This window comes from Hemiscyllium ocellatum, chromosome 21 (assembly GCF_020745735.1).
Source record: "Hemiscyllium ocellatum isolate sHemOce1 chromosome 21, sHemOce1.pat.X.cur, whole genome shotgun sequence".
NCBI lineage: Eukaryota > Metazoa > Chordata > Chondrichthyes > Orectolobiformes > Hemiscylliidae > Hemiscyllium > Hemiscyllium ocellatum.
Window position 1 is genome coordinate 57,579,815 of NC_083421.1, and position 24,928 is coordinate 57,604,742.

Below are 24,928 nucleotides of genomic sequence, written 5' to 3' on the forward strand. Positions count from 1 at the left end.
ACAGAACTGGCTCAAAGGTAGAAGACAGAGGGTGGTGGTGGAAGGTTGTTTTTCAGACTGGAGGCCTGTGACCAGTGGAGTACCACAAGGATCGGTGCTGGGTCCTCTACTTTTTGTCATTTACATAAATGATTTGGATGCGAGCATAAGAGGTACAGTTAGTAAGTTTGCAGATGACACCAAAATTAGAGGTGTAGTGGACAGCAAAGAGGGTTACCTCAGATTACAACAGTATCTTGACCAATGGGCTGAGAAGTGGCAGAAGGAGTTTAATTCAGATAAATGGGAGGTGCTGCATTTTGGGAAAGCAAATCTTAGCAAGACTTATACACTTAATGGTAAGGTCCTAGGGAGTGTTGCTGAACAAAGAAACCTTGGAGTGCAGGTTCATAGCTCCTTGAAAGTGGAGTCGCAGGTAGATAGGATAGTGAAGAAGGCGTTTGGTATGTTTTCCTTTATTGGTCAGAGTATTGAGTACAGGAGTTGGGAGGTCATGTTGCAGCTGTACAGGACATTGGTTAGGACTATTGCATGCATTTTTGGTCTCCTTCCTATCGGAAAGATGTTGTGAAACTTGAAAGGGTTCAGAAAAGATTTACAAGGATGGTGCCAGGGTTGCCAGAGCTGAACAGGCTGGGGCTGTTTTCCCCGGAGCATCGGAGGCTGAGGGGTGGCCTTATAGAGATTTACAAGATTGAGGGGCATGGATCGGATAAATAGACAAAGTCTTTTCCCTGGGATGGGGGAGTCCAGAACTAGAGGGCATAGGTTTAGGCTGAGAGGGAAAGATATAAAAGAGACCTAAGGGGGAACTTTTTCACACAGAGGGTGGTATGTGTATGGAATGAGCTGCCAGAGGATGTGGGGGACGCTGGTACAATAGCAACATTTAAGAGGCATTTGGATGGGTATATGAATAAGAAGGGTTTGGAGGGATATGGGTCGGGTGCTGGCAGGTGGGACTAGATTATGTTGAGATATTTGGTCAGCATGGACAGGTTGGACCGAAGGGTCTGTTTCCATGCTGTACATATCTATGACTATGTCTCTTCATCAGACTCTTCATCAGAGTCCTCCGCGTCTACTGCTCCTGTTCCTCCACTCTTCACAATGGTTTTGCTCTCCTTATCTGAGGAAAGATGGTCATAGCTGTGGAGAGGGTATAAAAAGGCTTAATCAGGCTAATTCCTGGGATGATCATATTGATGTATGAAGAAGGGCTAGATTGCTTAGAACTATTTTCATTGGAATACAGAAAATTGAGGGGAATCTCAGAGAAATCTGTAAAATTTAACAGGAATGGGCAGGTTAAATGTAGGAAAGATGTTCCCGATAACTGGGAAGTCCAGAACCAGGTGTCATAGTTTAAGGATACAGAGTAGGTCATGTAGGACTGAGATGAGGAGAAATTTCTTCACCCAGAGAGTGGTCAGTCTGTGGAATTCCCTGCCACATGAATGATTTCAAGATGGAAATAGCTATTTGTCTTTAGGCTAAAGGGGTCAAAGGGTATGGAGAGAAAGTGGGAAGAAGGTGCTGAGTTGAATGATCAGCCATGATCATTGAATGGGGGGAGCAAGCTTGACAGGCCAAATGGCCTACTCCTGTTTCTCTTTTCTATGTTTGTACTTCATTCACCCTGTGTCTCAGAAATAATTTGTATGTGGAATTGTGAACGTTCTATTCCTCCAATGAGTTGTTTAATTGCCCTAAGCTGTTCGTGATTGGCTGTGGCTGCGGAGCTTAGATCAGATCCATTGCTTACGCACTCATTCAGCTCTGTCTATTATTCACTGTTTATTTTGTTTGACATGTATGTAATCCTGTTTTGTAGCTTCAGCAGGCTTTCACCTCAGTTTGAGGTGTGCCTGGTTAGTAATGGTATGGCAGGGATATGCCAATCCATGTGGTGACAGATTGTGATTGAATGCTATTCTGCTGCTGGTTCACAGCATGTCATGAATGCCCAGTCTTGTGTTGCTAGATCTGTTTGAAATCTGTCCTATTCAGAACGGTGATTGTGCTCCACAATGTGATGGCACGCATCCTCAATGTGAAGTTGAGAATTTGTCTCCACAAAAATATCTAACAAGTATATTTGTTGAGGAAAAGGTCATACGTGTTTTTTCTTCTTGATGGTTCTCTCATGACCTGTTGCAAACCCATCTAATAGCAAGACCCTTTAGCACTTGGTCACTTCAATTGGCAGTGATGGTTTATTGAGGTCTCCTGTTCAATGCCCTTGCCACCCTCCATGCGTTCTCCAAGTGGTGTTGAACTTGGAGGGATCTTGAATCAGCAGTCAAGGATGGGATAGTAGATAGTAACCATCAGGAGGCTTCCTTGCCCATGTTTGACAGGAGATTTCATGGGACGCAGAATCAATCTTGAGGACTCACAGGACAACTCTTTCCCAAACGTATACCTCTGTGTCACCACTGATAGTGGGTCTGTTCTATCAGTGAAGTAGGACGGTCCCCAATAGGATATCAGTGAACCAGATGTGATCTTACAACAATCACCACATCTTTAATGGTCATCTTTAAATTCTAGTTTTTTAATTAATTGAACTTTCACTGTCTGTAACAGTGGGATTTGGACCTGTTTTTACAAAGCATCATCCTGGTGTTCTAGATTACTAGTCCAATGACAATAACACTGCACCTATGCTATATCCTCCCTGCTTCATTTAAACACCTTGTAAATATTAATCTTCAGACACCTGTAGCATTGAATTAAACTGTTAATTTCTTTGCTCATTCATGTGTTCACCCTCTCCTTTTTCTGGCAATGCATGTGTTTCTTATTCCCTTTTTATTGTGTAGTGTATACGTTCTGGAGACTGTGTTTATTTTTTATGTGTATATCCATGTAGTTTTAAAAGCATATAATTTCCCCTTGTCTGTCTTATTCTTCTGCAGTATTTCTCTGTTAATTGCTTTCAGCTCATTCCTCACTTCAGGGTTAGCCTTGTTTAACTGATTACGTTTCCACCCAGCACTTTACAAAGTGCTTTTTGTTAGTCTTAAATCATTTTTTGGAGATATTCTCTTCAGAGTTTCCAACACTTCAGGACCGTGAATGTAATCTCAGTCAAAGGCAAGAACTGGAGCCTGGAAATGACTGTCAATGATTTTATCATGTTTGTGGTTAAAGTGCTTGTATCAACTTCCTTTCTCAGCTCCTTTAAGGGAGCTGTCAATTGATTAAAACTGTAAATTGATTACAACTTCTGTAAACAAGAAAAGAGCTTGACTAGATTATATTCATGCAGCAATATCGTTGGCAAGAATCTCTAAACTAAGTTACAAATAGGATGCACTCTGCATAGCTTGCAGACCTTGAAGTGCCAAAACCAAAGAAACATGTGTACCACATTTATTGAGTACAATTCTACCCCCCCACCCTGGCTAATATGTCTCCAGTTTCTTGCTCCTTGCTATACTGCAGAGTGTCTACTAATGCTCATTCCGGGCGCAACCTCACCGTGCCCAATGTCATTGACTATGCCATGTGGATTTCATGAAGAAGGTATCATTTGAGTGTTCAAATAATAGACACAACATATAAAACATGGTTGCCAAAGACACATGACTGGGCTTACTGCTTCTACTTGAGCCAGTCAGAAAATGCAGGCTGGCTAAGATGTTTTTCCAACAGCAACTGCAAAGAGAACCCCTCGGAATTTGATTAACCCCCCTTGGACAACACAATGGATTTTGACAGATGAGATCATCCAAGGCTTTTGAGTTAGCAGATAAGAGGCTGGAAGAAACCAGACCCCCTTATGGAATTCCAGCATAATTGGCTTTGCTTTGTGGAATAATGAATCATTAAACATGAAGAAAGCTATCATCTTAAGCCTGATCAAGATCATCAAACTTAAAATGGTGGCTGTTGCAACTTTTGATGAGTTATTGTTCCACAGAACTCTCTCCTCTGAAGATGTTGCCTCTAAGCCACTACCACTACCACCTGATAAAGGAGCGACGCTCCGTAAGCTAGTGTGCTTCCAATTAAACCTGTTGGACTATAACCTGGTGTTGTGTGATTTTTAACCTCTAAGCAACCTTCTGAGAGAATTCTAACCTTCAAATGGAGTTAGAGCTGAAAATGTGTTGCTGGAAAAGCGCAGCAGATCAGGCAGCAACCAAGGAACAGGAAATTCGACGTTTCAGGCATAAGCCCTTCATCAGGAAGGGCTTATCCTGATGAAGGACTTATGCCCGAAACATAGAATCTCCTGTTCCTTGGATGCTGCCTGACCTGCTGCGCTTTTCCAGCAACACATTTTCAGCTCTGATCTCCAGCATCTGCAGACCTCACTTTCTCCTTCAAATGGAGTTACACTGCTTTATACATACAGCTGTTAACCCTCGCTTTAAAATTAGACCTCTCCATGGAAGGTTGCTGGAAGGCAGCGCCTTCAGAGAAGAGAGTCCTGAACTCAAGAAAGCGGTTCGTTTCAGAAACCAATCATAGTTCTGCTGAAAGAATCCAAACAATCTGCAAGTGTCACAACCAGAGAACTAATGTAGAAAAAGTAGACTTGCTCTCTGTCTCAAAACCTGTTGTAATTTACTGAGTTTTCCAATAAAAGAAAACACAAACCATTCAACTCTTGAGGTCATTGTAGCTGGTGGCTCTAATGTCAGGGGTTAACATCTAAACTTCAGCAAGAAGGAGCCTCAGCAGCGATCCCCAATGGTTTACCTCAATCCAGTCTTAAATATTCTTTTATCTAATTTGCATTTGTTCTAATCTTAGTTGTAATCTTTTTGGTGAATGATGTTATCTCTATATTCTTAGAAATTGTTCAGCATAAACTTGGAAAAAATTAATCTTCAACCTCTATCAATGAAGCCTTGACATTTACTTTAACTTGAACTGTTCTGTAGTGATTGTAATGAGGTCAGCCAAGTGGATCTTATAGAATATGGGTCTGTTAGCCTGCCCCAATCAGGGAGCCCTGGCTGACAGCTACGAACTGGAGTGTCATTGCCTCCCCCTCTTCCGTGGTTACGTTTGTGGCCCGGGTGTCCCCGGAGAAGGAACACGCGGTGTCAAGCAACACTCTCGAGGCTTTCAGGGAGAGTTGGACACTGCAGGGAATGGAGTGTGATATTTCCCCCTCCAATTCTATTTTGATTTATTCCTACCCTCCCCTTTGCTTTTTTGATCACTCAGGCATTGCCCTTTGATGAGAAAGGCACTGCTTGTCACTGGCCATCCGGCTATTTCCTTTCTCCCTGGTGGTAGAAGATAGGACGATGTTGCTCCTTTAACAAGGTTATGCTGTCCTTGGATTTTTTTTCAGAAAGGTCATAAATGACACAGACTCTGAAAAGTCTGGAGTTGAAGGATTTTAAGGCCAATGTGGTAATAGCTAACAGATACTGCCTCAGGCAGAAGGCTTTCAAGTTTTAAAAAACACATTTGTACAATGAAAGGAGAGTAGCTAGCTCTCCCTGCTCAGCTTGTCTCTGGCTTGGTTTGGTTTTATAGCAGGGGTGTGGAAAAAGCTGCTGGACCCCAAAGAAGCAGGTCCAGGCTGGTATTCTCTCCTCTCTAGGTCTTAGAGTCATAGAGTCATTGGGATGTACAGCAAGGTAACAGACCTTCGGTCCAACCCGTCCATGCTGACCAGATATCCCAACCCAATCTAGTCCCACCTGCCAGCACCCGGCCCATATCCCTCCAAACCTTTCCCATTCATATACATCCAGATGCCTTTTAAATTGTAATTGTATAGCTCCTCCGGCAGCTCAGTCCTTATATATACCTCCCTCTATGTGAAAACGTTGCCTCTTAGGTCTCTTTTATATCTTTCCCCTCTCACCCTAAACCTATGCCCTCTAGTTCTGGACTCCTCCATCCCAGGGAAAAGACTTTCTCTATTTATCATGTCCATGCCCCTCATAAATTTGTAAACCTCTATAAGGTCACCCCTCAGCCTCTGACGCTCCAGGGAAAACAACCCCAGACTGTTCAGCCTCTCCCTATAGCTCAAATCCTCCAACCCTGGCAACATCCTTGTAAATCTTTTCTGAACCCTTTCAAGTTTCACAACATCTTTCTGATAGGAAAGAGCCCAGAATTGCATGCAATATTCCAACAATGGCCTAGCCAATGTCCTGTACAGCCGCAACATGACCTCCCATCTCCTGTACCCAATACTCCAACCAATAAAGGAAAGCATACCAAACGCCTTCTTCACTGTCCTATCTACCTGCGACTCCACTTTCAAGGAGCTATGAACCTGCACACCAAGGTCTCTTTGTTCAGCAGCACTCCCTTGGACCTGACCATTAAGTGTATAAGTCCTGCTAAGATTTGCTTTCCCAAAATGTATCACCTCACATTTATCTGAATTAAACTCAATCTGCCACTTCTCAGCCCATTGGCCCATCTGGTCCAGATCCTGTTGTAATCTGAGATAACCCTCTTCGCTATCCATTACACCTCCAATTTTGGTGTCATCTGCAAACTTACTAACTACACCTCTTATGCTCGCATCCAAATCATTTATATAAATGACAAAAAGTAGAGGGCCCAGCACCAATCCTTGTGGCACTCCACTGGTCACAGGCCTCCAGTCTGAAAAACAACCATCCACCATCACCCTCTGTCTTCTACCTTTGAACCAGTTCTGTATCCAAATGGCTAGTTCTTCCTGTATTCCATGAGATCTAACCTTGCTAACCAGTCTCCCATGGGGAATCTTGTTGAATGCCTTACTGAAGTCCATATAGATCACGTCGACCATTCTGTCCTCATCAATCCTCTTTGCTACTCAAGGTTTGTGCGAAGATTTGTAGCTCGGGTGCTCGTTGTTGTGGTTCTGTTCGCCGAGCTGGAAGTTTTTGTTGCAAACGTTTCGTCCCCTGGCTCGGCGACATCATCAGTGCTCTGGAGCCTCCTGCGAAGCGCTTCTTTGATGTTTCTTCCGGTATTTATAGTCGTCTGTCCTTGCCGCTTCCGGGTGTCAGTTTCAGCTGTCCGCTTTAGTGGTTGGTATATTGGGTCCAGGTCGATGTGTTTGTTGATGGAGTTTGTGGATGAATGCCATGCCTCTAGGAATTCCCTGGCTGTTCTCTGTCTGGCTTGCCCTATGATAGTAGTGTTTTCCCAGTCGAATTCATGTTGCTTGTTGTCTGCGTGTGTGGCTACTAGGGATAGCTGGTCGTGTCGTTTCGTGGCTAGTTGATGTTCATGTATGCGGATTGTTAGCTGTCTTCCTGTTTGTCCTATATAGTGTTTTGTGCAGTCCTTGCATGGTATTTTGTAAACTACATTAGTTTTGCACATGTTGGGTATCGGGTCCTTTGTTCTAGTGAGTTGTTGTCTGAGTGTGGCTGTTGGTTTGTGTGCCGTTATGAGTCTTAAGGGTCGCAGTAGTCTGGCTGTCAGTTCTGAAACGCTCCTGATGTATGGTAGTGTGGCTAGTCCTTTTGGTTGTGGCATGTCCTCGTTCCGTGGTCTGTCTCTTAGGCATCTGTTGATAAAGTTGCGCGGGTATCCGTTTTTGGCGAATACCTTGTATAGGTGTTCCTCTTCCTCTTTTCGCAGTTCTGGTGTACTGCAGTGTGTTGTGGCTCTTTTGAATAGTGTCCTGATGCAGCTTTGTTTGTGTGTGTTGGGGTGGTTACTTTCATAGTTTAGGACTTGGTCTGTGTGTGTTGTTTTCCTGTGTACCCTTGTGGTGAATTCTCCGTTGGGTGTTCTCTGTACTATCACGTCTAGGAATGGGAGTTGGCTATCCTTTTCTTCTTCTCTCATGAATCAGATTCCTGTGAGTGTGGCGTTGATGATCCGGTGTGTTTTTTTCTATTTCCGTGTTTTTGATGATTACGAACGTGTCATCGACATATCTGACCCAGAGTTTGGGTTGAATTTGTGGTAGGGCTGTTTGTTCTAACCTTTGCATAACTGCCTCTGCTATGAGTCCCGAGATTGGTGATCCCATGGGTGTTCCGTTGATTTGTTCGTATATCTGATTGTTGAATGTAAAGTGTGTAGTGAGGCACAAGTCCAGTAGTTTAAGTATGCCGTCTTTGTTGATAGGTTCCGCCTCCTGTTTTCTGTTCAGTATGTCCAGTAGGTTGGCTATTGTTTCTCTGGCTAGGGTTTTGTCAATCGAAGTGAACAGTGCCGTCACGTCGAATGAGATCATGGTTTCTTCTTTGTCTATGTGACGTGACGGCACTGTTCACTTCGATTGACAAAACCCTAGCCAGAGAAACAATAGCCCCCAATCTGTTATGGACCAGGTCAGGCCCTCCTCCTCCCCCCACCAAAACATTTCAAGAAGGTAGCCCAGACCCTAACTTTGCCAATTGTTTTAAGCAGGTGTACTGTGGATATTCCAGAAGGGATGCAACTAGTCAAACCATTTAGTTTTAAACAAAACAGAACTTATTCACAAGGTTACTGAATGAAACACAGACAACAGCCAACCTAATACCGAATAACCTAACCTCTCCGAAAACCCAACAGATAATCCCAATTTAGTGATACTTGCAACAATCCCCATAAACACCCCTTGGCACAAAAGTTAAAAACACAGGGTCTTACAGGAGAGAAGTGAGAAAGAGAGAAAGGACCAGTCTGGACCTACTTCTTTGGGGTCCACACTCCTGCTATCAAACCAAACCAGAGAAAAGCTGAGCAGGGAGAACTGGCCACTCCCCTCTCATTGTGCAAGTGTTCTTTTTAAAAACTTGGAAGCCTTCTGCCAGAGGCAGTATCTGTTGGCTACCGTCAAATTGGCCCTAAAACCCTTCAACCCCAGATTTTTTTGGAGTCTGTGTTACTTAAGACCTCTCTGAAAAATAAAGCCAAAGACAGCATAACCTTGTTAAAGGAGCAGTTTTGCCACAAATATGAATAAAGATTTCTGCACTCGTTGTTCTTCATTGTGTCCTACACATGCACTTACACAACATGGGTACTGGGGGACAAATAAGCACTGTGCTGTTTGGCAAAAAACTGGAATGACCAGGGGTTTTGCACACTCTAGGTGCTGCTCCTCCCCTCCCCCCCACACCCCCTCAGTGTCATATACTGTCATGTCAAGAAAGGGTGACTTGGTAACGCGATACCAGCCCTTGTAGTGCTTTATCACATATAAACCGAGAAAGAGGCTAACACTATATTAATTCACCATGGCCTTAATCAATAGTCTCTGCATCCTCACTGTGCACTGGAGTAGTGCTAGATGATTGGAGGGTGACAAATGTTATTCCCTTGTTCAAGGTAGGGAATATGGATAATCCTGGGAATTACAGACAGGTCAGTCTTGCATCAGTGTGGAGAAAGTATTGGAGAGGGTTCTGAAAGACAGGACTTATGAGTATTTGGAAAAGCGTAATTGGATTAGAGACGGTCAGCATGGCTTTGTGAGGGGCAGGTCATGCCTCACACACCTTATTGAATTCTTTGAGGATGTGACAAAACACTGATGAAAGTTGTAAATATATATATAAAAGGCTTACCTGTAGGATGGATTCTGACTGTGAGTGGGCGTGTCCTCGGCGTTCGGAGGTCACGTGGTCCTCTGATGCGTACGCAGAGGATGATCACGTGATGCTTCGAGACGCGGGCGCGGTCACATGGTCTCCCTGTTTCGCGCACCAGATTGGTGACCTCCGACATGATACAGATTAAATGACGTAAATGGGAGAAAAATAGAAACAACGGACACTGACGTCTGGTGACGACAACAAGCGGTGCCGCATAAAAAAAAGGTGAGCAGACACCTGTTTATATCAAAGTTCTGCGATTGGAGACTGAAGGACTTTAGGCTCAATCTACACACTTATTTTCTTTTATGTGTGAGCCAAGTCCTGCGTGCTCTTTAAATAAAGCAATAGGAAAAAATATTTAATCTTACACTTTTAGTTTTATTCTATCAGTAAGTGGATAACGTATACAGAGCTCTGGGTCTTAACCTTTCTGTCCCTGACAAACTACTAAGTAAGTCAGTTCATAAAGAACAAAAGACGTATATCTGTCCCTGGCCCAGTCTTTTATAACATACAAAACATCATACCATCACTCAAGTGAAATTGTCTTCTAATTGGCTGTTGCTCTGACTCCATTCCCCGCCTCCTCGCATTCCCGGATGTCCGATCCCACGTGACCTTCCCTTTTCTGAGGCAAAGGATCACCACGCGGCCTCCGTTCGGGCGCGAAACGGCAGACTCGCACACTTCCGGGGCGTGAAACGGCCGATCACGTGACCTCCCGGCACTCTTCCGGAATGAGAAACAGGGAGACCACGTGACCGCGCCCGCGTCTCGGAGCATCATGTGACCATCCTCTGCGCACGCATCAGAGGACCACGTGACCTCTGAACGCCGAGGACACGCCCACTCGAAAGTTTACCGGTAAGCTATATATATTCTTACAACTCCCCCTGCATCACATTCACTCTCCGACGCATAGTCCTCCCCTCTTGCCAGTGCCATGGTTTCCGCCTCCATCTGTGACATCTGGTAGGGCGGGGGAGCCTTCCCTTCAATTGCTGTAATAATTACACTGTTCAACAAAGATCTGATACAGGGGATACAACAACATTCACACAACACGAACACAATGGTCATACCAACGAGGGACATAAACACAGACAATTAATCCTTTCCATTTCCCTATCCAGGAATCGAAAATACCTCCTAGAGGGTTGTCAATACCTGAATGTTCATGCATTTCTTCAGACAAGGTTCTTAATCCTTCCAGGGCTCTGGTTACCGAGCCATCAGGTGCTGTATTGTTGGGGATGAACATACAACATTGATCTCCAAACATAGAGCACACTCCCCCCTTTTCTGCCAACAACATATCTAAGGCCATTCTATTTTGTACTGTCATCAATGAGGTCCCTGCCAGTTCTTCAGAGAGTCCTGCCACGGCGTTTCTAGTTCGATTGGCTAGCCTGAGTACATAATTAATTTGATCAACATTTTTATTCGGCGTAAGTGGGAATAAAGCACTAATAATTGGGAGATTCTCAAATCCTGTTGTTACCTGGTCTACCAACTTATATTCATCAGGTAGGCAGTGGGGAACCCCTATTACAAAATAAAAGCTTCTGTCATCAATTCCACTGTAAAACTGCACCTCTTTGGGACTAGGGTTAGTGTCGAATCTTGTCAGGGTTAACAAGAGTGGATTTTTTTAACTCTGAGGAATGATCGAGTTGTCCCTTTGTCAAGCTCACATGGTCTCGAACTTCCCATCTATTATCCAAGGGTGACAACTTCTTAGATCCATTGTCCCCCAGTCCATGTTAATACATCATCCCATGAAGGGCATGGGTGATAATCAATGGCGTAGATGCAAAGATATACATCATACCCCCTCCAGCTCCCTGTATCTTGGCCACAGTCAATTACTTGACATAATTCAAACTGGTATATTGTATCATGCTTTTTATCATGTCTGATGTGTACCTGGCTCCCTGCCTCCCTTAAACATCTGTCCCTCTCTTGTCCTGTTGATCTCTTATTCCTGGGACTCTCTACCTTGTGTGTGTGTTTGTCCCTCGCGGTTGATCCCCTTAATAATAGTATCATAACACTTATACATAAAATAGTGAAAACTCCCAAGCTTAACGGCCTAGGATAATGTGGGCTAATTACTAAAATAAACATAATATTCGTGATACAACAATTAAAAGTTTAAGACCCTTCTACTCTTTTTCTGTTCTTTTTGTTCTAGAGTTCTCGTTGGCGGTTCTGTGGCCGCACACTGGCTCCAATGGTACCAGGTGTCTCCTTTCCCTTGTAGTCGAACCGCATGAGATGTCCTTTCCACCACCTTGTAAGGTCCTGTCCACCGTGGCTCCGACCATTTCCGTTTGATCACCTTCAGCAGGACCCACTCTGTGGTGGATGGCGTGGTAGGTCCCCCTTTTCCGATCCAACCTGTTTAGAGAAAGCTGAGACCAAAGCTGTTAGTTGGTCGTAATAAGGTTTGTACCTTATTGAGACTCCTCCCTCTAACATCTGTATTCCAGCCCCTGGTCCCGGGAACTGCTGCCCTGTGGTTAGCCCATACGGGGTAAACCCTGTAATAGAGTTTACTGAGCTTCTAATGGACATTAAGGCTAAAGGTAGGGCATCCACCCAGCTTAACTTCGTTTGTGCACACACTTTTCCTATTTTCCCCTTTATGGACTGGTTCATTCTCTCCACTTTTCCCTGTGACTGAGGATGGTACACCGTTCCAAACGCACGTTTCAGTCCTAAAGCTGCTTCTACTTCTTGCAGGTCTTTAATCTTAAAATGTGTGCCATTATCTGACCTGACTTTCTTTGGAACCCCATACGTTGGAATATATTGGTTTATCAAAAATTTGATCACTGTCTTTGCATCTTCCTTTTTCGCAGGTATCACTTCTGGCCAACCAGTGTATGCATCCACTGGTACCAAAAGGTACCTGCATCCGTTTACTCTCTCTACCATGTCAGTGTAGTCAATCACTCTTTCCTGACCTGGCATTCTTGGGAGAGGAAATTTTCCCTCGTGAGGTTTCACTGTTGCTTTTACATTATATTGTGAACACGTTTTACATTCTCTAATATAATTTTCACTCATCACCTGTAGTTCAGCCAATTGGGCTGATTCTTTGCCTGTCACGTTTCCTATCAACACTTCTTCAAATCCCTCACTTGTCTGTCGCACCACTGCCTAGGCTGTTTTAAGTCCTTCAGTTGGATGTCTGTAACAGCAACCATCTGTGAACAGCACTTCTTCTGGGTCTACTAATGGAATTGCCTGTAAATCTGGCCTAACTTTGGCGTCTCTCTGTGACCTTTCCTCACACATATGTGTCTCTCCTTCTCCCATCTTATCAGCCATGTTAATTCCTTCATGGGTAAGACTTATAATGTGGTGCACTCAGAATTTTCTCTAACCTGATCTGCCGCAGTGGCGTCATTGTAAAGGCTGTTGAGTTCACATAGGCCACTATACTATGTGTTGTCAGTACTGTTAGTGAATGGCCCATGCCTATATGTGCTACTTTTTGGAGAATTTTTGCTACCCCTGCTGCATGTCTTGTACATGGCGGGTGTCTGCCCTTTATTGGGTCAAGGGTAACACTTACATACATCAGCATCTGCCTGCCTCCCCCTTTTTTCTGAAAAAGAACACCATTTATTGTGTGTGCTTTTTCAGAAATAGAGGAAAAATGGCTCTTTGTAATCCGGGACCACTAAATCAGCAGCCCGCGTTAAGGTCTGTTTAAGAGATATGAAACTTTTGTCTGCCTCCGTGATCCACTGCAAATGGGCTGACAAATTTCTCATGCCTTGCTCATTTACCATGGCTCTTAGAGGGAAAATAAGCTCCCCATATGAGGGAACAAATTGTCTACTGTACCCTGCCAACCCAAGAAATGAGAGCATGTCTTTTACAGTGACTGGTTTGGCATGATGCAGAATGGAGGATCTATGGGATGGAGACACACCTGTTCCCTTACTGGAAATAACTCTGCCCAAAAAAGACACCGTTCGTCTGCAGCATTGTAATTTAGCCCGTGAAACTTTGAAACCGACGTTATGCAAGGGTAATAGCAACGAGTGTGTAGCTGCCAAACAAGAAACATGGTCGGGTGCCGCCAAAAGAATGTCATCCACATATTGGATCAATACCACCCCGTCTGGGAGCATCAGATCCTTCAGCTGCTGTCTCAGTACCTGATTAAACACCCCAGGCGACAAAATGAACCCTTGAGGGACCCTTGTATAACAAAGTTGTTGGCCTTTATAGGTGAACGAAGAAATGTCCCTTAAATGACCAGCTAGGGGCAAGCAGAAAAACGCGTTGGCCAGATCAATGCACGAGAACCACTTATGGTCAGGGGTCAGCACAGACATCGCAGTGTAGGGGTTTGGGACTGGAACTGTTGGAGTAGAAACGACACTGTTGATCCGTCTAAGATCATGCGCCATCCTATATTTGCCTGTATTCTGCTTCTCTACAGGTAAGATAGGAGTGTTCCAGGCTGACTGAGAGGGTTCTAGCACCCCTGCTGCTACCAATCCTTCAATTGTGTCGGCGATGCCGGCTTCAGCCTCTGGTTTGTGCGGGTATTGTCTCTGCCAAATCGAAGTGTGGTCTATTAAATCGAATGTGATTGGTGCGACGTGTTCGCAGTAACCAACGTCCGTCGAACCTGCTGACCACAAGGTATCCGGTAGTGTATCAAGCATCGCTGCAGCCTGTGGATGGTCCGTCTTTTCCCTGCCATGAAACCTTTCAATCTGCCAATGTTCCAGCAGCACCTTGTCAGTTGTTCTGTGCACAAGTCTATAAGCTTCAACTGAGGGTGAATATTGCAAGCCGGGTAACTGAGTCCAAACCCAATCAGTTAGCTTGATCAAGCTTTTGGACATAAGTCCCAGATCTTTGGCCTGATATTCAGCATGCACTGCCAATGTGAAATGCGGTATAGCTTCTTCAGCTATCTCATACCATTCCAACTGTTCCAGAGTTAGTTCCACAACACCCACCACACCTTCCAGATGTTGATAGAATGCATGCGGATAGATTTTATTGTCATCTGTCGTAATATAGGGTCACATGAAGGGGATCTGCAGGAGGAGCATAGTGATGCAGCATCTAAACCCAGGGTGGCCCTTGGTTATATAAAGACTGTATGCCGTTATTCTGCCCTTCCTCAGGTTCAAGCAGTCCCCAGTATATATCTGCCCACTGCCCTTCTGCCATTGGTGATGTGTCTGGTGATAATATCATTTGGGGTCCAGAGTGAACCATCGCCATCGAACAATTAACAGAATAGCCATTTGGAAAGGTCACTACATCAATCATCAACCAAAATTTGTCTGGTTCGCACAGAACCGAGACCCTGCATCTCACCAGCAAGTCACGTCCCATCAAATTCACAGGGCATGCAGGTGATGAAATATATTGGTGATAAACAGTCTGCCCGGCCACTGATGTGATCAGTGGCAATGTCAAAGGCAGATTAGGAGGCTGATTTAAGGGGACATACTGTCCTCAGATCAATCCCTGGTGTCCCTGGGGCCCCACAGCCAGGGACAATTTTCTTCTCCAATGCCCAGGTTGGTCACATTCAAAACAAGTGTCCGGTGGCTAACCTCTTACTCCTCCATGGCCCCTTCCTCTACCACACATTCCTCCTGGAACACCTCTTGGCCTGCCCCCATAAAGGGGTTAATATGGCGTCGAATCAGGTGCCGGGTCTAGACTCGGCCGGTGGTTTTGTGGCAATGGCTGCTGCACCATCTGATTAGTTGTCTTTTGGGAGGCCTTCTTTGTCTCATTAACCTTCCGTCTAGCCTCATCAAGCTGTAACTTCAGCAACTGCACTTGTGCTGACTCATTGCTCTGTTTATCTTCATCCTGTTTTGTCCTATATCGCTTCATATGATGCATCAAATGTTTTTCCCACTGTTCTGTAGAACACCCTGGGATATCAGGATTACTCTCCATTACCTCTTTTACTTCCTTAGGCATCCCTGCCATAACGGCATTCCTAAACTACGTGGTCTGTAGCTGACCTGACCCTGGATGGCTCCCCGCAGTAGCTGTCCACGTGCCTTTACATCTGGCCAAAAAGGCAAGCATCTCCTCGCCCTCCATCATTGGGAAGCTGAGCGAGTGCATCGCCCCCGGTGGAGTTGGGAATCTATCCCTCATTGCCCTTCCCACACAGTTGGCATGCTGCACAAACGGGTCCGAGTCAGGTACTAAGGTGGTCCCCACAGACACTTCAATCTGCTGTCCCTCCCACATACTCAATTGTTTGCCCACGAATGCTCTCCAATAACCCATGGCCAACTTGAAGCCTAGTGTGTATTGGCAACATTTAGTCATCCAGGGTCCACCTCCCTCCATGGGTGGGGACATTTTATCCAAAATACAATTCATATCCGTATAGGTAAAGGGCTGATACACATCCCCCATAAAAGAGCCTTTATAAACTAGAGGCAGTTGGTGCTGATATTTTATGGGCAGCCGCAATATCTCCCTCCGTCACAAATCATAACTGTTGTCAAATGGGGGCTGTACCCCTGAGGAGCCCTGTTCAGTATGCATGGTAAGTGAGCCTTTTAAAGTGACAGGGTACGTATTTGGACCGCCCCCTGGGCGGGACTCCTTGTCTTCACTATCAGTGCTCCTCCTTGACTCCTCCTCTCTTCTTTCTCTTCGCCTTCTTTTGTCCACTTTCTTCCAACCAGTATTGACCCTTTCTTTCCCTTCACATGCTCTTCTACTTCTAATCTAACCTGCTCTTCTGCTTTTCCCAAAAACGGTGACAATTTCTTCCTCTCCTCATCTTTAGGGACTTTGCCCTGCTTTTATAAATCTTCCCATATTTCTGCATCACTGTTTTTTGTTTGTTCTTTGCAAGCCCACTAATTAACTGACTTCTAACTTTACCCCACTGCTGTTTTACGGACAACACTAAATCAGAAGAACATCCTCCGTTTTCTTCACACTCTTTATCAAATTCCCTATCATTTTATGTATTTCTGTTTTTTTTAAAATCCTCCTGTCCAATAACCAATCAGTTTATATTTAATTTAACCAAGCAACCAACCCGATTAAAACAAATCTGGTTGCGAATCAATCAATCTGTATAAAATACACCCGAGCAACTGGCCCTTACAGTCAAAGTTATTAGCTGTTCCGTTATCACCTTTAAGTTTCTACTGCCTACTCCTTCTCACGGAGACACCACTGTCTTTGTCTCAGAGACATCACTGGCTTTTCTACTACCCTCCGTACATTCCCAATGTAATTTTAAAACTTAAAACACATCAATCATCAACCAAAATTCGTGAGCGGTGCCATGGGTGATTGGAGATCATTAGTGGGCAAACAATTGAGTATGTGGGAGGGACAGCAGATTGAAGTGTCTGCGGGGACCACCTTAGTACCTGACTCGGACCCATTTGTGCAGCATGCCACCTGTGTGGGAAGGGCCATGAGGGATAGATTCCCGATTCCACCCGGAGCGATGCACTCGCTCACCTTCACAATGAAGGAGAGCGAGGAGATGCCTGCCTTTTTGGCCAGATGTAAAGGCACGTGGACAGATACTGCGGGGAGCCATCCAGGGTCAGGTCAGCTACAGACCACGTTATTTAGGAATGCCATTATGGCAGGGATGCCTAAGGAAGTAAAAGAGGTAATGGAGAGTAATCCTGATATCCCAGGGTGTTCTACAGAACAGTGGGAAAAACATTTGATGCATCATATGAAGTGTTATAGGACAAAACAGGATGAAGATAAACAGAGCAATGAGTCAGCACAAGTGCAGTTGCTGAAGTTACAGCTTGATGAGGCTAGACGGAAGGTTAATGAGACAAAGAAGGCCTCCCAAAAGACAACTAATCAGATGGTGCAGCAGCCATTGCCACAAAACCACCGGCCGAGTCTAGACCCAGCACCTGATTCGATATCATACTACCTCCTTTTAGGGGGGCAGGCCAAGAGGTGTTTCAGGATGAATGCGTGGTAGAGGAAGGGGCCATGGAGGATTCAGAGGTTAGCCACCGGACACTTGTTTTGAATGTGGCCAACCTGGGCATTGGAGAAGAAAATTGTCCCTGGCTGTGGGGGCCCCAGGGACACCAGGGATTTATCCGAGGACAGTATGTCCCCTTAAATCAGCCTCCTAATCTGCCTTTGACATCGCCACTGATCACATCAGTGGCCGGACAGACCTTTTATCACCAATATATTTCATCACCTGCATGCCCTGTGAATTTAATGGGACGTGACTTGCTGGTGTGATGCAGGGTCTCGGTTCTGTGCGAACTAGACAAACTCGTAGTGACCTTTCCAAATGGCTATTCTGTTAATTGTTCGATGGCGATGGTTCACTCTGGACCCCAAATGATATTATCACCAGACACATCACCAATGGCAGAAGGGCAGTGGGCAGATATATACTGGGGACTGCTTGGACCTGAGGAAGGGCAGAATAACGGCATACAGTCTTTATATAACCAAGGGCCACCCTGGGTTTAGATGCTGCATCCCTATGCTCCTCCTGCAGATCCCCTTCATGTGACCCTATATTACGACAGATGACAATAAAATCTATCCGCATGCATTCTATCAACATCTGGAAGGTGTGGTGGGTGTTGTGGAACTAACTCTGGAACAGTTGGAATGCTATGAGATATCTGAAGAAGCTATACCGCATTTCACATTGGTAGTGCATGCTGAATATCAGGCCAATGATCTGGGACTTATGTCCAAAAGCTTGATAGAGCTAACTGATTGGGTTTGGACTCAGTTACCCGGTTTGCAATATTCACCCTCAGTTGAAGCTTATAGACTTGTGCACAGAACAACTGACAAGGTGTTGCTGGAACATAGGCAGATTGAAAGGTTTCATGGCAGGGAAAAGACGGACTATCCACAGGCTGCAGTGATGCTTGATACACTACTGGGTGCCTTGTGGTCAGCAGGTTCGACGGACGTTGGTTACTGCGAACACGTCGCACCAATCACATTCGATTTAATAGACCACACTCCGATTTGGCAGAGACAATACCCACACAAACCAGAGGCTGAAGCCAGCATCGCCGACACAATTGAAGGATTGGTAGCAGCAGGGGTGCTAGAACCCTCTCAGTCAGCCCGGAACACTCCTATCTTACCTGTAGAGAAGCAGAATACAGGCAAATATAGGATGGCGCATGATCTTAGACGGATCAACAGTGTTGTTTCTACTCCAACAGTTCCAGTCCCAAACCCCTACACTGCGATGTCTGTGCTGAGCCCTGACCATAAGTGGTTCTCGTGCATTGATGTGGCTAACGCGTTCTTTTGTTTGCCCCTAGCTGATTATTTCAGGGACATTTTTTCATTCACCTATAAAGGCCAACAACTTTGTTATACAAGGGTCCCTCAAGGGTTCATTTTGTCACCTGGGGTGTTTAATCAGGTACTGAGACAGCAGCTGAAGGATCTGATGCTCCCAGACGGGGTGGTATTGATCCAATATGTGGATGACATTCTTTTGGCGGCACCCGACCATGTTTCTTGTTTGGCAGCTACAAAGTCGTTGTTGTTACTCTTGTATAACGTTGGTTTCAAAGTTTCACGGGCTAAATTACAATGCTGCAGACGAACGGTGTCTTTTTTGGGCAGAGTTATTTCCAGTAAGGGAACAGGTGTGTCTCCATCCCATAGATCCTCCATTCTGCATCATGCCAAACCAGTCACTGTAAAAGACATGCTCTCATTTCTTGGGTTGTCAGGATACAGTAGACAATTTGTTCCCTCATATGGGGAGCTAACTTTCCCTCTAAGGGCCATGGTAAATGAGCAAGGCATGAGAAATTTGTCAGCCCATTTGCAGTGGACCACGGAGGCAGACGAAAGTTTCATATCTCTTAAACAGGCCCTAACACGGGCTGCTGATTTAGTGGTCCCGGATTACAAAGAGCCATTTTTCCTCTATTTCTGTAAAAGCTCACACAATAAATGGTGTTCTTTTTCAGAAAAAAGGGGGAGGCAGGCAGGTGCTGATGTATGTAAGTGTTACCCTTGACCCAATAGAGGACAGATACCCGCCATGTAGCAGGGGTAGCAAAAATTCTCCAAAAGGTAGCACATATAGGCATGGGCCATTCACTAACAGTACTGACAACACATAGTATAGCGGCCTATGTGAGCTCAACAGCCTTTACAATGACGCCACTGCGGCAGATCAGGTTAGAGAAAATTCTGAGTGCACCACATTATAATTCTTACCCATGAAGGAATTAACATGGCTGATAAGATGGGAGAAGGAGAGCCACATATGTGTGAGGAAAGGGCACAGAGAGACGCCAAAGTTAGGCCAGATTTACAGGCAATTCCATTAGTAGACCCAGAAGAAGTGCTGTTCACAGATGGTTGCTGTTACAGACATCCAATTGACTTAAAGCAGCCTAGGCAGTGGTGCGACAGACAAGTGAGGGATTTGAAGAAGTGTTGATCGGAAAAGTGACAGGCAAAGAATCAGCCCAATTGGCTGAACTACAGGCAATGAGTGAAAATTATATCAGAGAATGTAAAACGTGTTTAGAATATAATGTAAAAGCAACAGCGAAACCACACGAGGGAAAATTTCCTCTCCCAAGAATGCCAGGTCAGGAAAGAGTGATTGACTACACTGACAGGGTAGAGAGAGTAAACGGATGCAGGTACCTTTTGGTACCAGTGGATGCATACACTGGTTGGCCAGAAGTGATACTTGAGAAAAAGGAAGATGCAAAGACAGTGATCAAATTTTTGATAAACCAATATATTCCAACGTATGGGGTTCCAAAGAAAGTCAGATCAGATAATGGCACACATTTTAAGAATAAAGACCTGCAAGAAGTAGAAGCAGCTTTAGGACTGAAACATGCGTTTGGAACGGTGTACCATCCTCAGTCACAGGGAAAAGTGGAGAGAATGAACCAGTCCATAAAGGGAAAAATAGGAAAAGTGTGTGCAGAAACGCAGTTAAGCTGGGTGGATGCCCTACCTTTAGCCTTAATGTCTATTAGAAGCTCAGTAAACTCTATTCCAGGGTTTACCCCGTACGAGCTAACAACAGGACAGCAGTTTCCGGGACCAGGAGCTGGAATACAGATGTTAGGGGGAGGAGTCTCAATAAGGTACAAACCTTATTACAACCAACTAACAGCTTTGGTCTCAGCTTTCTCTAAACAGGTTGGATCGGAAATGGGGGACCTATCACTCCATCCACCACAGAGTGGGTCCTGCTGAAGGTGATCAAACGGAAATGGTTGGAGCCACGGTGGACAGGACCTTACAAGGTGGTGGAAAGGACATCTCATGCGGTTCGACTACAAGGGAAAGGAGACACTTGGTACCATTGGAGCCAGTGTGCGGCCACAGAACCGCCAACGAGAACTCTAGAACAAATAAGAACAGAAAAAGAGTAGAAGGGTCTTAAACTTTTAATTTTTGTGTAACGACTGTCATGTTTATTGTAGTAACTAGCCCACATTATCCTAGGCTGTTAAGGTTGGGAGTTTTTACTATTTTATGTATAAATATTATGATATTGTTAATAAGGGCATTAACCGCGAGGGACAAACACACAGACGAGGTAGAGAGTCCCAGGAATAAGAGATCAACAGGACAAGAGATGGACAAATGTTCAGGGAGGCAGGGAGCTGGGTACATCTTAGACCTGATAAAAAGCGTGATACAATATACCAGTTTGACTTATGTCAAGTAAATTGACTGTGGCCAAAATATAGGGAGCTGGAGGGGGTATGATGTATATCTCTGCATCTACGCCATTGATTATCACCCAGTCCATGTTAATACATCATCGTGGGATGATGTATTAACATGGACTGGGGGAACAATGGACACCTAAGAAGTTGTCACCCTTGGATAATAGATGGGAAGTTCGAGACCATGTGAGCTTGACAAAGGGACAACTCGATCATTCCTCAGAGTTAAAAAATCCACTCTTGTTAACCCTGACAAGATTCGACACTAACCCTAGTCCCAAAGAGGTACAGTTTTACGGAGGAATTGATGATAGAAGCTTTTGTTTTGTAATAGGTGTAGATCAATCAGGAGTAGATTCCATGGCTGCAAATGTGTTGCTGGTCAAAGCACAGCAGGCCAGGCAGCATCTCAGGAATAGAGAATTCGACGTTTCGAGCATAAGCCCTTCATCAGGAATAAGAGAGAGAGCCAAGCAGGCTAAGATAAAAGGTAGGGAGGAGGGACTAGGGGGAGGGGCGATGGAGGTGGGATAGGTGGAAGGAGGTCAAGGTGAGGGTGATAGGCCGGAGTGGGGTGGGGGCGGAGAGGTCAGGAAGAGGATTGCAGGTTAGGAGGGCGGTGCTGAGTTGAGGGAACCGACTGAGACAAGGTGGGGGGAGGGGAAATGAGGAAACTGGAGAAATCTGAATTCCGTGGCTCAACACTTTAACTCTCCCTCCCACTCCACCGAGGACATGCAGGTCCTTGGACTCCTCCACTGGCAGAACACAACAACACGACGGCTGGAGGAGGAGCGCCTCATCTTCCGCCTGGGAACCCTCCAACCACAAGGTATGAATTCAGAAACTCCGAACTAGATTCCATGGGACTAGTGAAGGTGACCTTGGTGGACCCTTCTACGAACCAGCCACAGATTGAAAATACAACAAGCGAGGTGGCCGAATCAAGTTCAGGAGTAGTGACAGTAGATTATAACAACCTCACGAGAAGGGACATTATTAAATTAGCCACCGGATATGGGGATAGGAATGTATGGCTGGACTGGATGACAGCGACTACAATCTCAATGAATATGAGTGATTGCGTCGCGTGTTCCTCGGCTAGGCCAACTTTATTTACCACCCCAGCCCCATTGTTCCCTGATGTAGACCCAGTAGGATTTCACTGCATGATGGCTCTCACCATGCAGGTGGACCCTCCAAATTGTACCGCCTTAAGTGCTATTTTTCCACCTGTCAAGAACTCCACATTACCTCCAGTGTTTACCCCAAGGGCCAACAATTATACTTGTTTTGTTCGAAGATCTAATACAGTCATGGGACACATCCCCGCTGACTGGTGCCAGAACACGATCGATGTAACCGGCTGGCGGAATGCTAGCACAATGGTTTGGGCCAGAGCTGATCATTTTTGGTACTGTGGAGATGGAACACTACAGATTAGTTTACCTCTGGACTGGTCTGGAACCTGTGCAATGGTCAGGCTAGGGGTACCCTTAACACTCTTAGAAGAAAGACGACAGGAAATAGATCAGCATGCACGAATACGGAGGGACCTGTTTGACATTACCTCTGGCTCAACCACGTATAGAGATGCAATAGGGGTTCCCCGCGACGTACCTGATGAATATAAGTTGGTAGACCAGGTAACAACAGGATTTGAGAATCTCCCAATTATTATTGCTCTATTCCCAATTACGCCGAATAAAAATGTTGATCGAATTAATTATGTACATTACAATGTACTCAGGCTAGCCAATAGAACTAGGGACGCCGTGGCGGGACTCTCTGAACAACTGGCAGGGACCTCATTGATGACAGTACAAAATAGAATGGCCTTAGATATGTTGTTGGCAGAAAGGGGGGGAGTGTGCTCTATGTTTGGAGATCAATGTTGTATGTTCATCCCCAACAATACAGCACCTAATAGCTCGGTAACCAGAGCCCTGGAAGGATTAAGAACCTTGTCTGAAGAAATGCATGAACATTCAGGTATTGACAACCTTCTAGGAGGCATTTTCGATTCCTGGGTAGGGAAATGGAAAGGATTAATTGTGTCTGTGTTTATGTCCCTCATTGGTATGACCATTGTGTTCGTGTTGTGTGGATGTTGTTGCATCAACTGTATCAGATCTTTGTTGAACAGGGTAATTATTACAGCGATTGAAGGGAAGGCTCCCCCGCCCTACCAGATGTCACAGATGGAGGCGGAAACCATGGCTCTGGCAAAAGGGGAGGACTATGCGTCGGAGAGTGAATGTGATACATAAAACTGGTTTGTTGGTCTCATTTTCATGAGACCAAAAGGGGGAGTTGTAAATATATATATAAAAGGCTTACCGGTAGGATGGATTCTGAGTGTGAGTGTGCATGTCCTCGGCGTTCAGAGGTCACGTGGTCCTCTGATGCGTAAGCAGAAGATGATCACGTGATGCTCCGAGACGCGGGCGCGGTCACGTGATCTCCCTGTTTCGCGCTCCGGAAGAGTCCAGGAAGTCACGTGATTGGCCGTTTCGTGCCCCGAAAGTATGCTAGTCTGCTGTTTCGTGCCTGAACGGAGGCCGCGTGGTGTTCCTTTGTCTCAGAAAAGGGAAGGTCACATGGATCGGACATCTGGGAATGCGAGGAGGCTGGGAATGGAGTCAGAGCAACAGCCAATTAGAAGACAATTTCACTTGAGTGATGGTATGATTGTATGGTATAAAAGACTGGGTCAGGAGCAGGAATACGTCTTTTGTCTTTGTGAACTGACTTACTTAGTAGTTTGTCAGGGACAGAAAGGTTAAGACCCAGAGCTCTGTATACGTTATCCACTTACTGATAGAATAAAACTAAAAGTGTAAGATTAAATATCTTTTCCTATTGCTTTATTTAAAGAGCACACAGGACTGGGCTCACACATAGGAGAAAGTAAATTTGTAGATTGAGCCTAAATCCAACAAGGTAGAGCAGTGGATGTGGTGTTCATGGATTTTAGCAAGGTGTTTGATAAGGTTCCCCATCGTAGGCCTTTCATTAAGTAAGGAAGCATGGGATACAGGGAAATCTGGCTGTCTGGCTACAGAATTGGCTGCCCAATAGAAGACAGAGGGTGGTGGTAGATGTAAAATATTCAGCCTGGAGCTTGGTGACCAGTGGTGTTCCACAGGGGTCTGTTCTGGGACCTCTGTTCTTTGTATTCTTTATAAATGACTTGGATGAGGAAGAGGAAGGGTGGGGTAGTAAGTTTGCCGATAATACGAAGGTTGATGGAGTTGTGGATCGTGTGGAGGGTTGTTGTAAGTTGCAATGGGACATTCACAGGATACCGAACTGTGCTGATAAATGGCAGATGGAGTTCAACCTGGAAAAGTGTGGGGTGATTCACTTTGGAAGATTGAATTCGATTGCAGAATACAGAGTTAAAGGCAGGATTCTTGGCAGTGTGGAGGAACAGAGGGACCTTGGAGTCCATGTCCATAGATCCCTTAAAGTTGCCACCTAAGTTGATAGGTTGTAAAGAAGGCATATGGTGTGTTGACCTTCATTAGCAATGGGATTGGGTTAAGAGTCATGAGGTTATGATGCAGCTCTATAGAGCCCTAGTTAGATCACACTTCTTCTGGTCACCTCATTATAGGAAAGATGTAGAAGCTTCAGAGGGGGTGCAGAGAAGATGCCGCCTGGATTGGAGGGCATGTC

The 24,928-nt window shown here is 45.2% G+C and overlaps 1 pseudogene; it reads right to left on the bottom strand.

Moving 5' to 3' along the window:
* Positions 1–1,040: 1,040 nt before the first annotated feature.
* LOC132825765 (uncharacterized) lies at positions 1,041–14,215 on the bottom strand (annotated as a pseudogene).
* Positions 14,216–24,928: the final 10,713 nt, after the last annotated feature.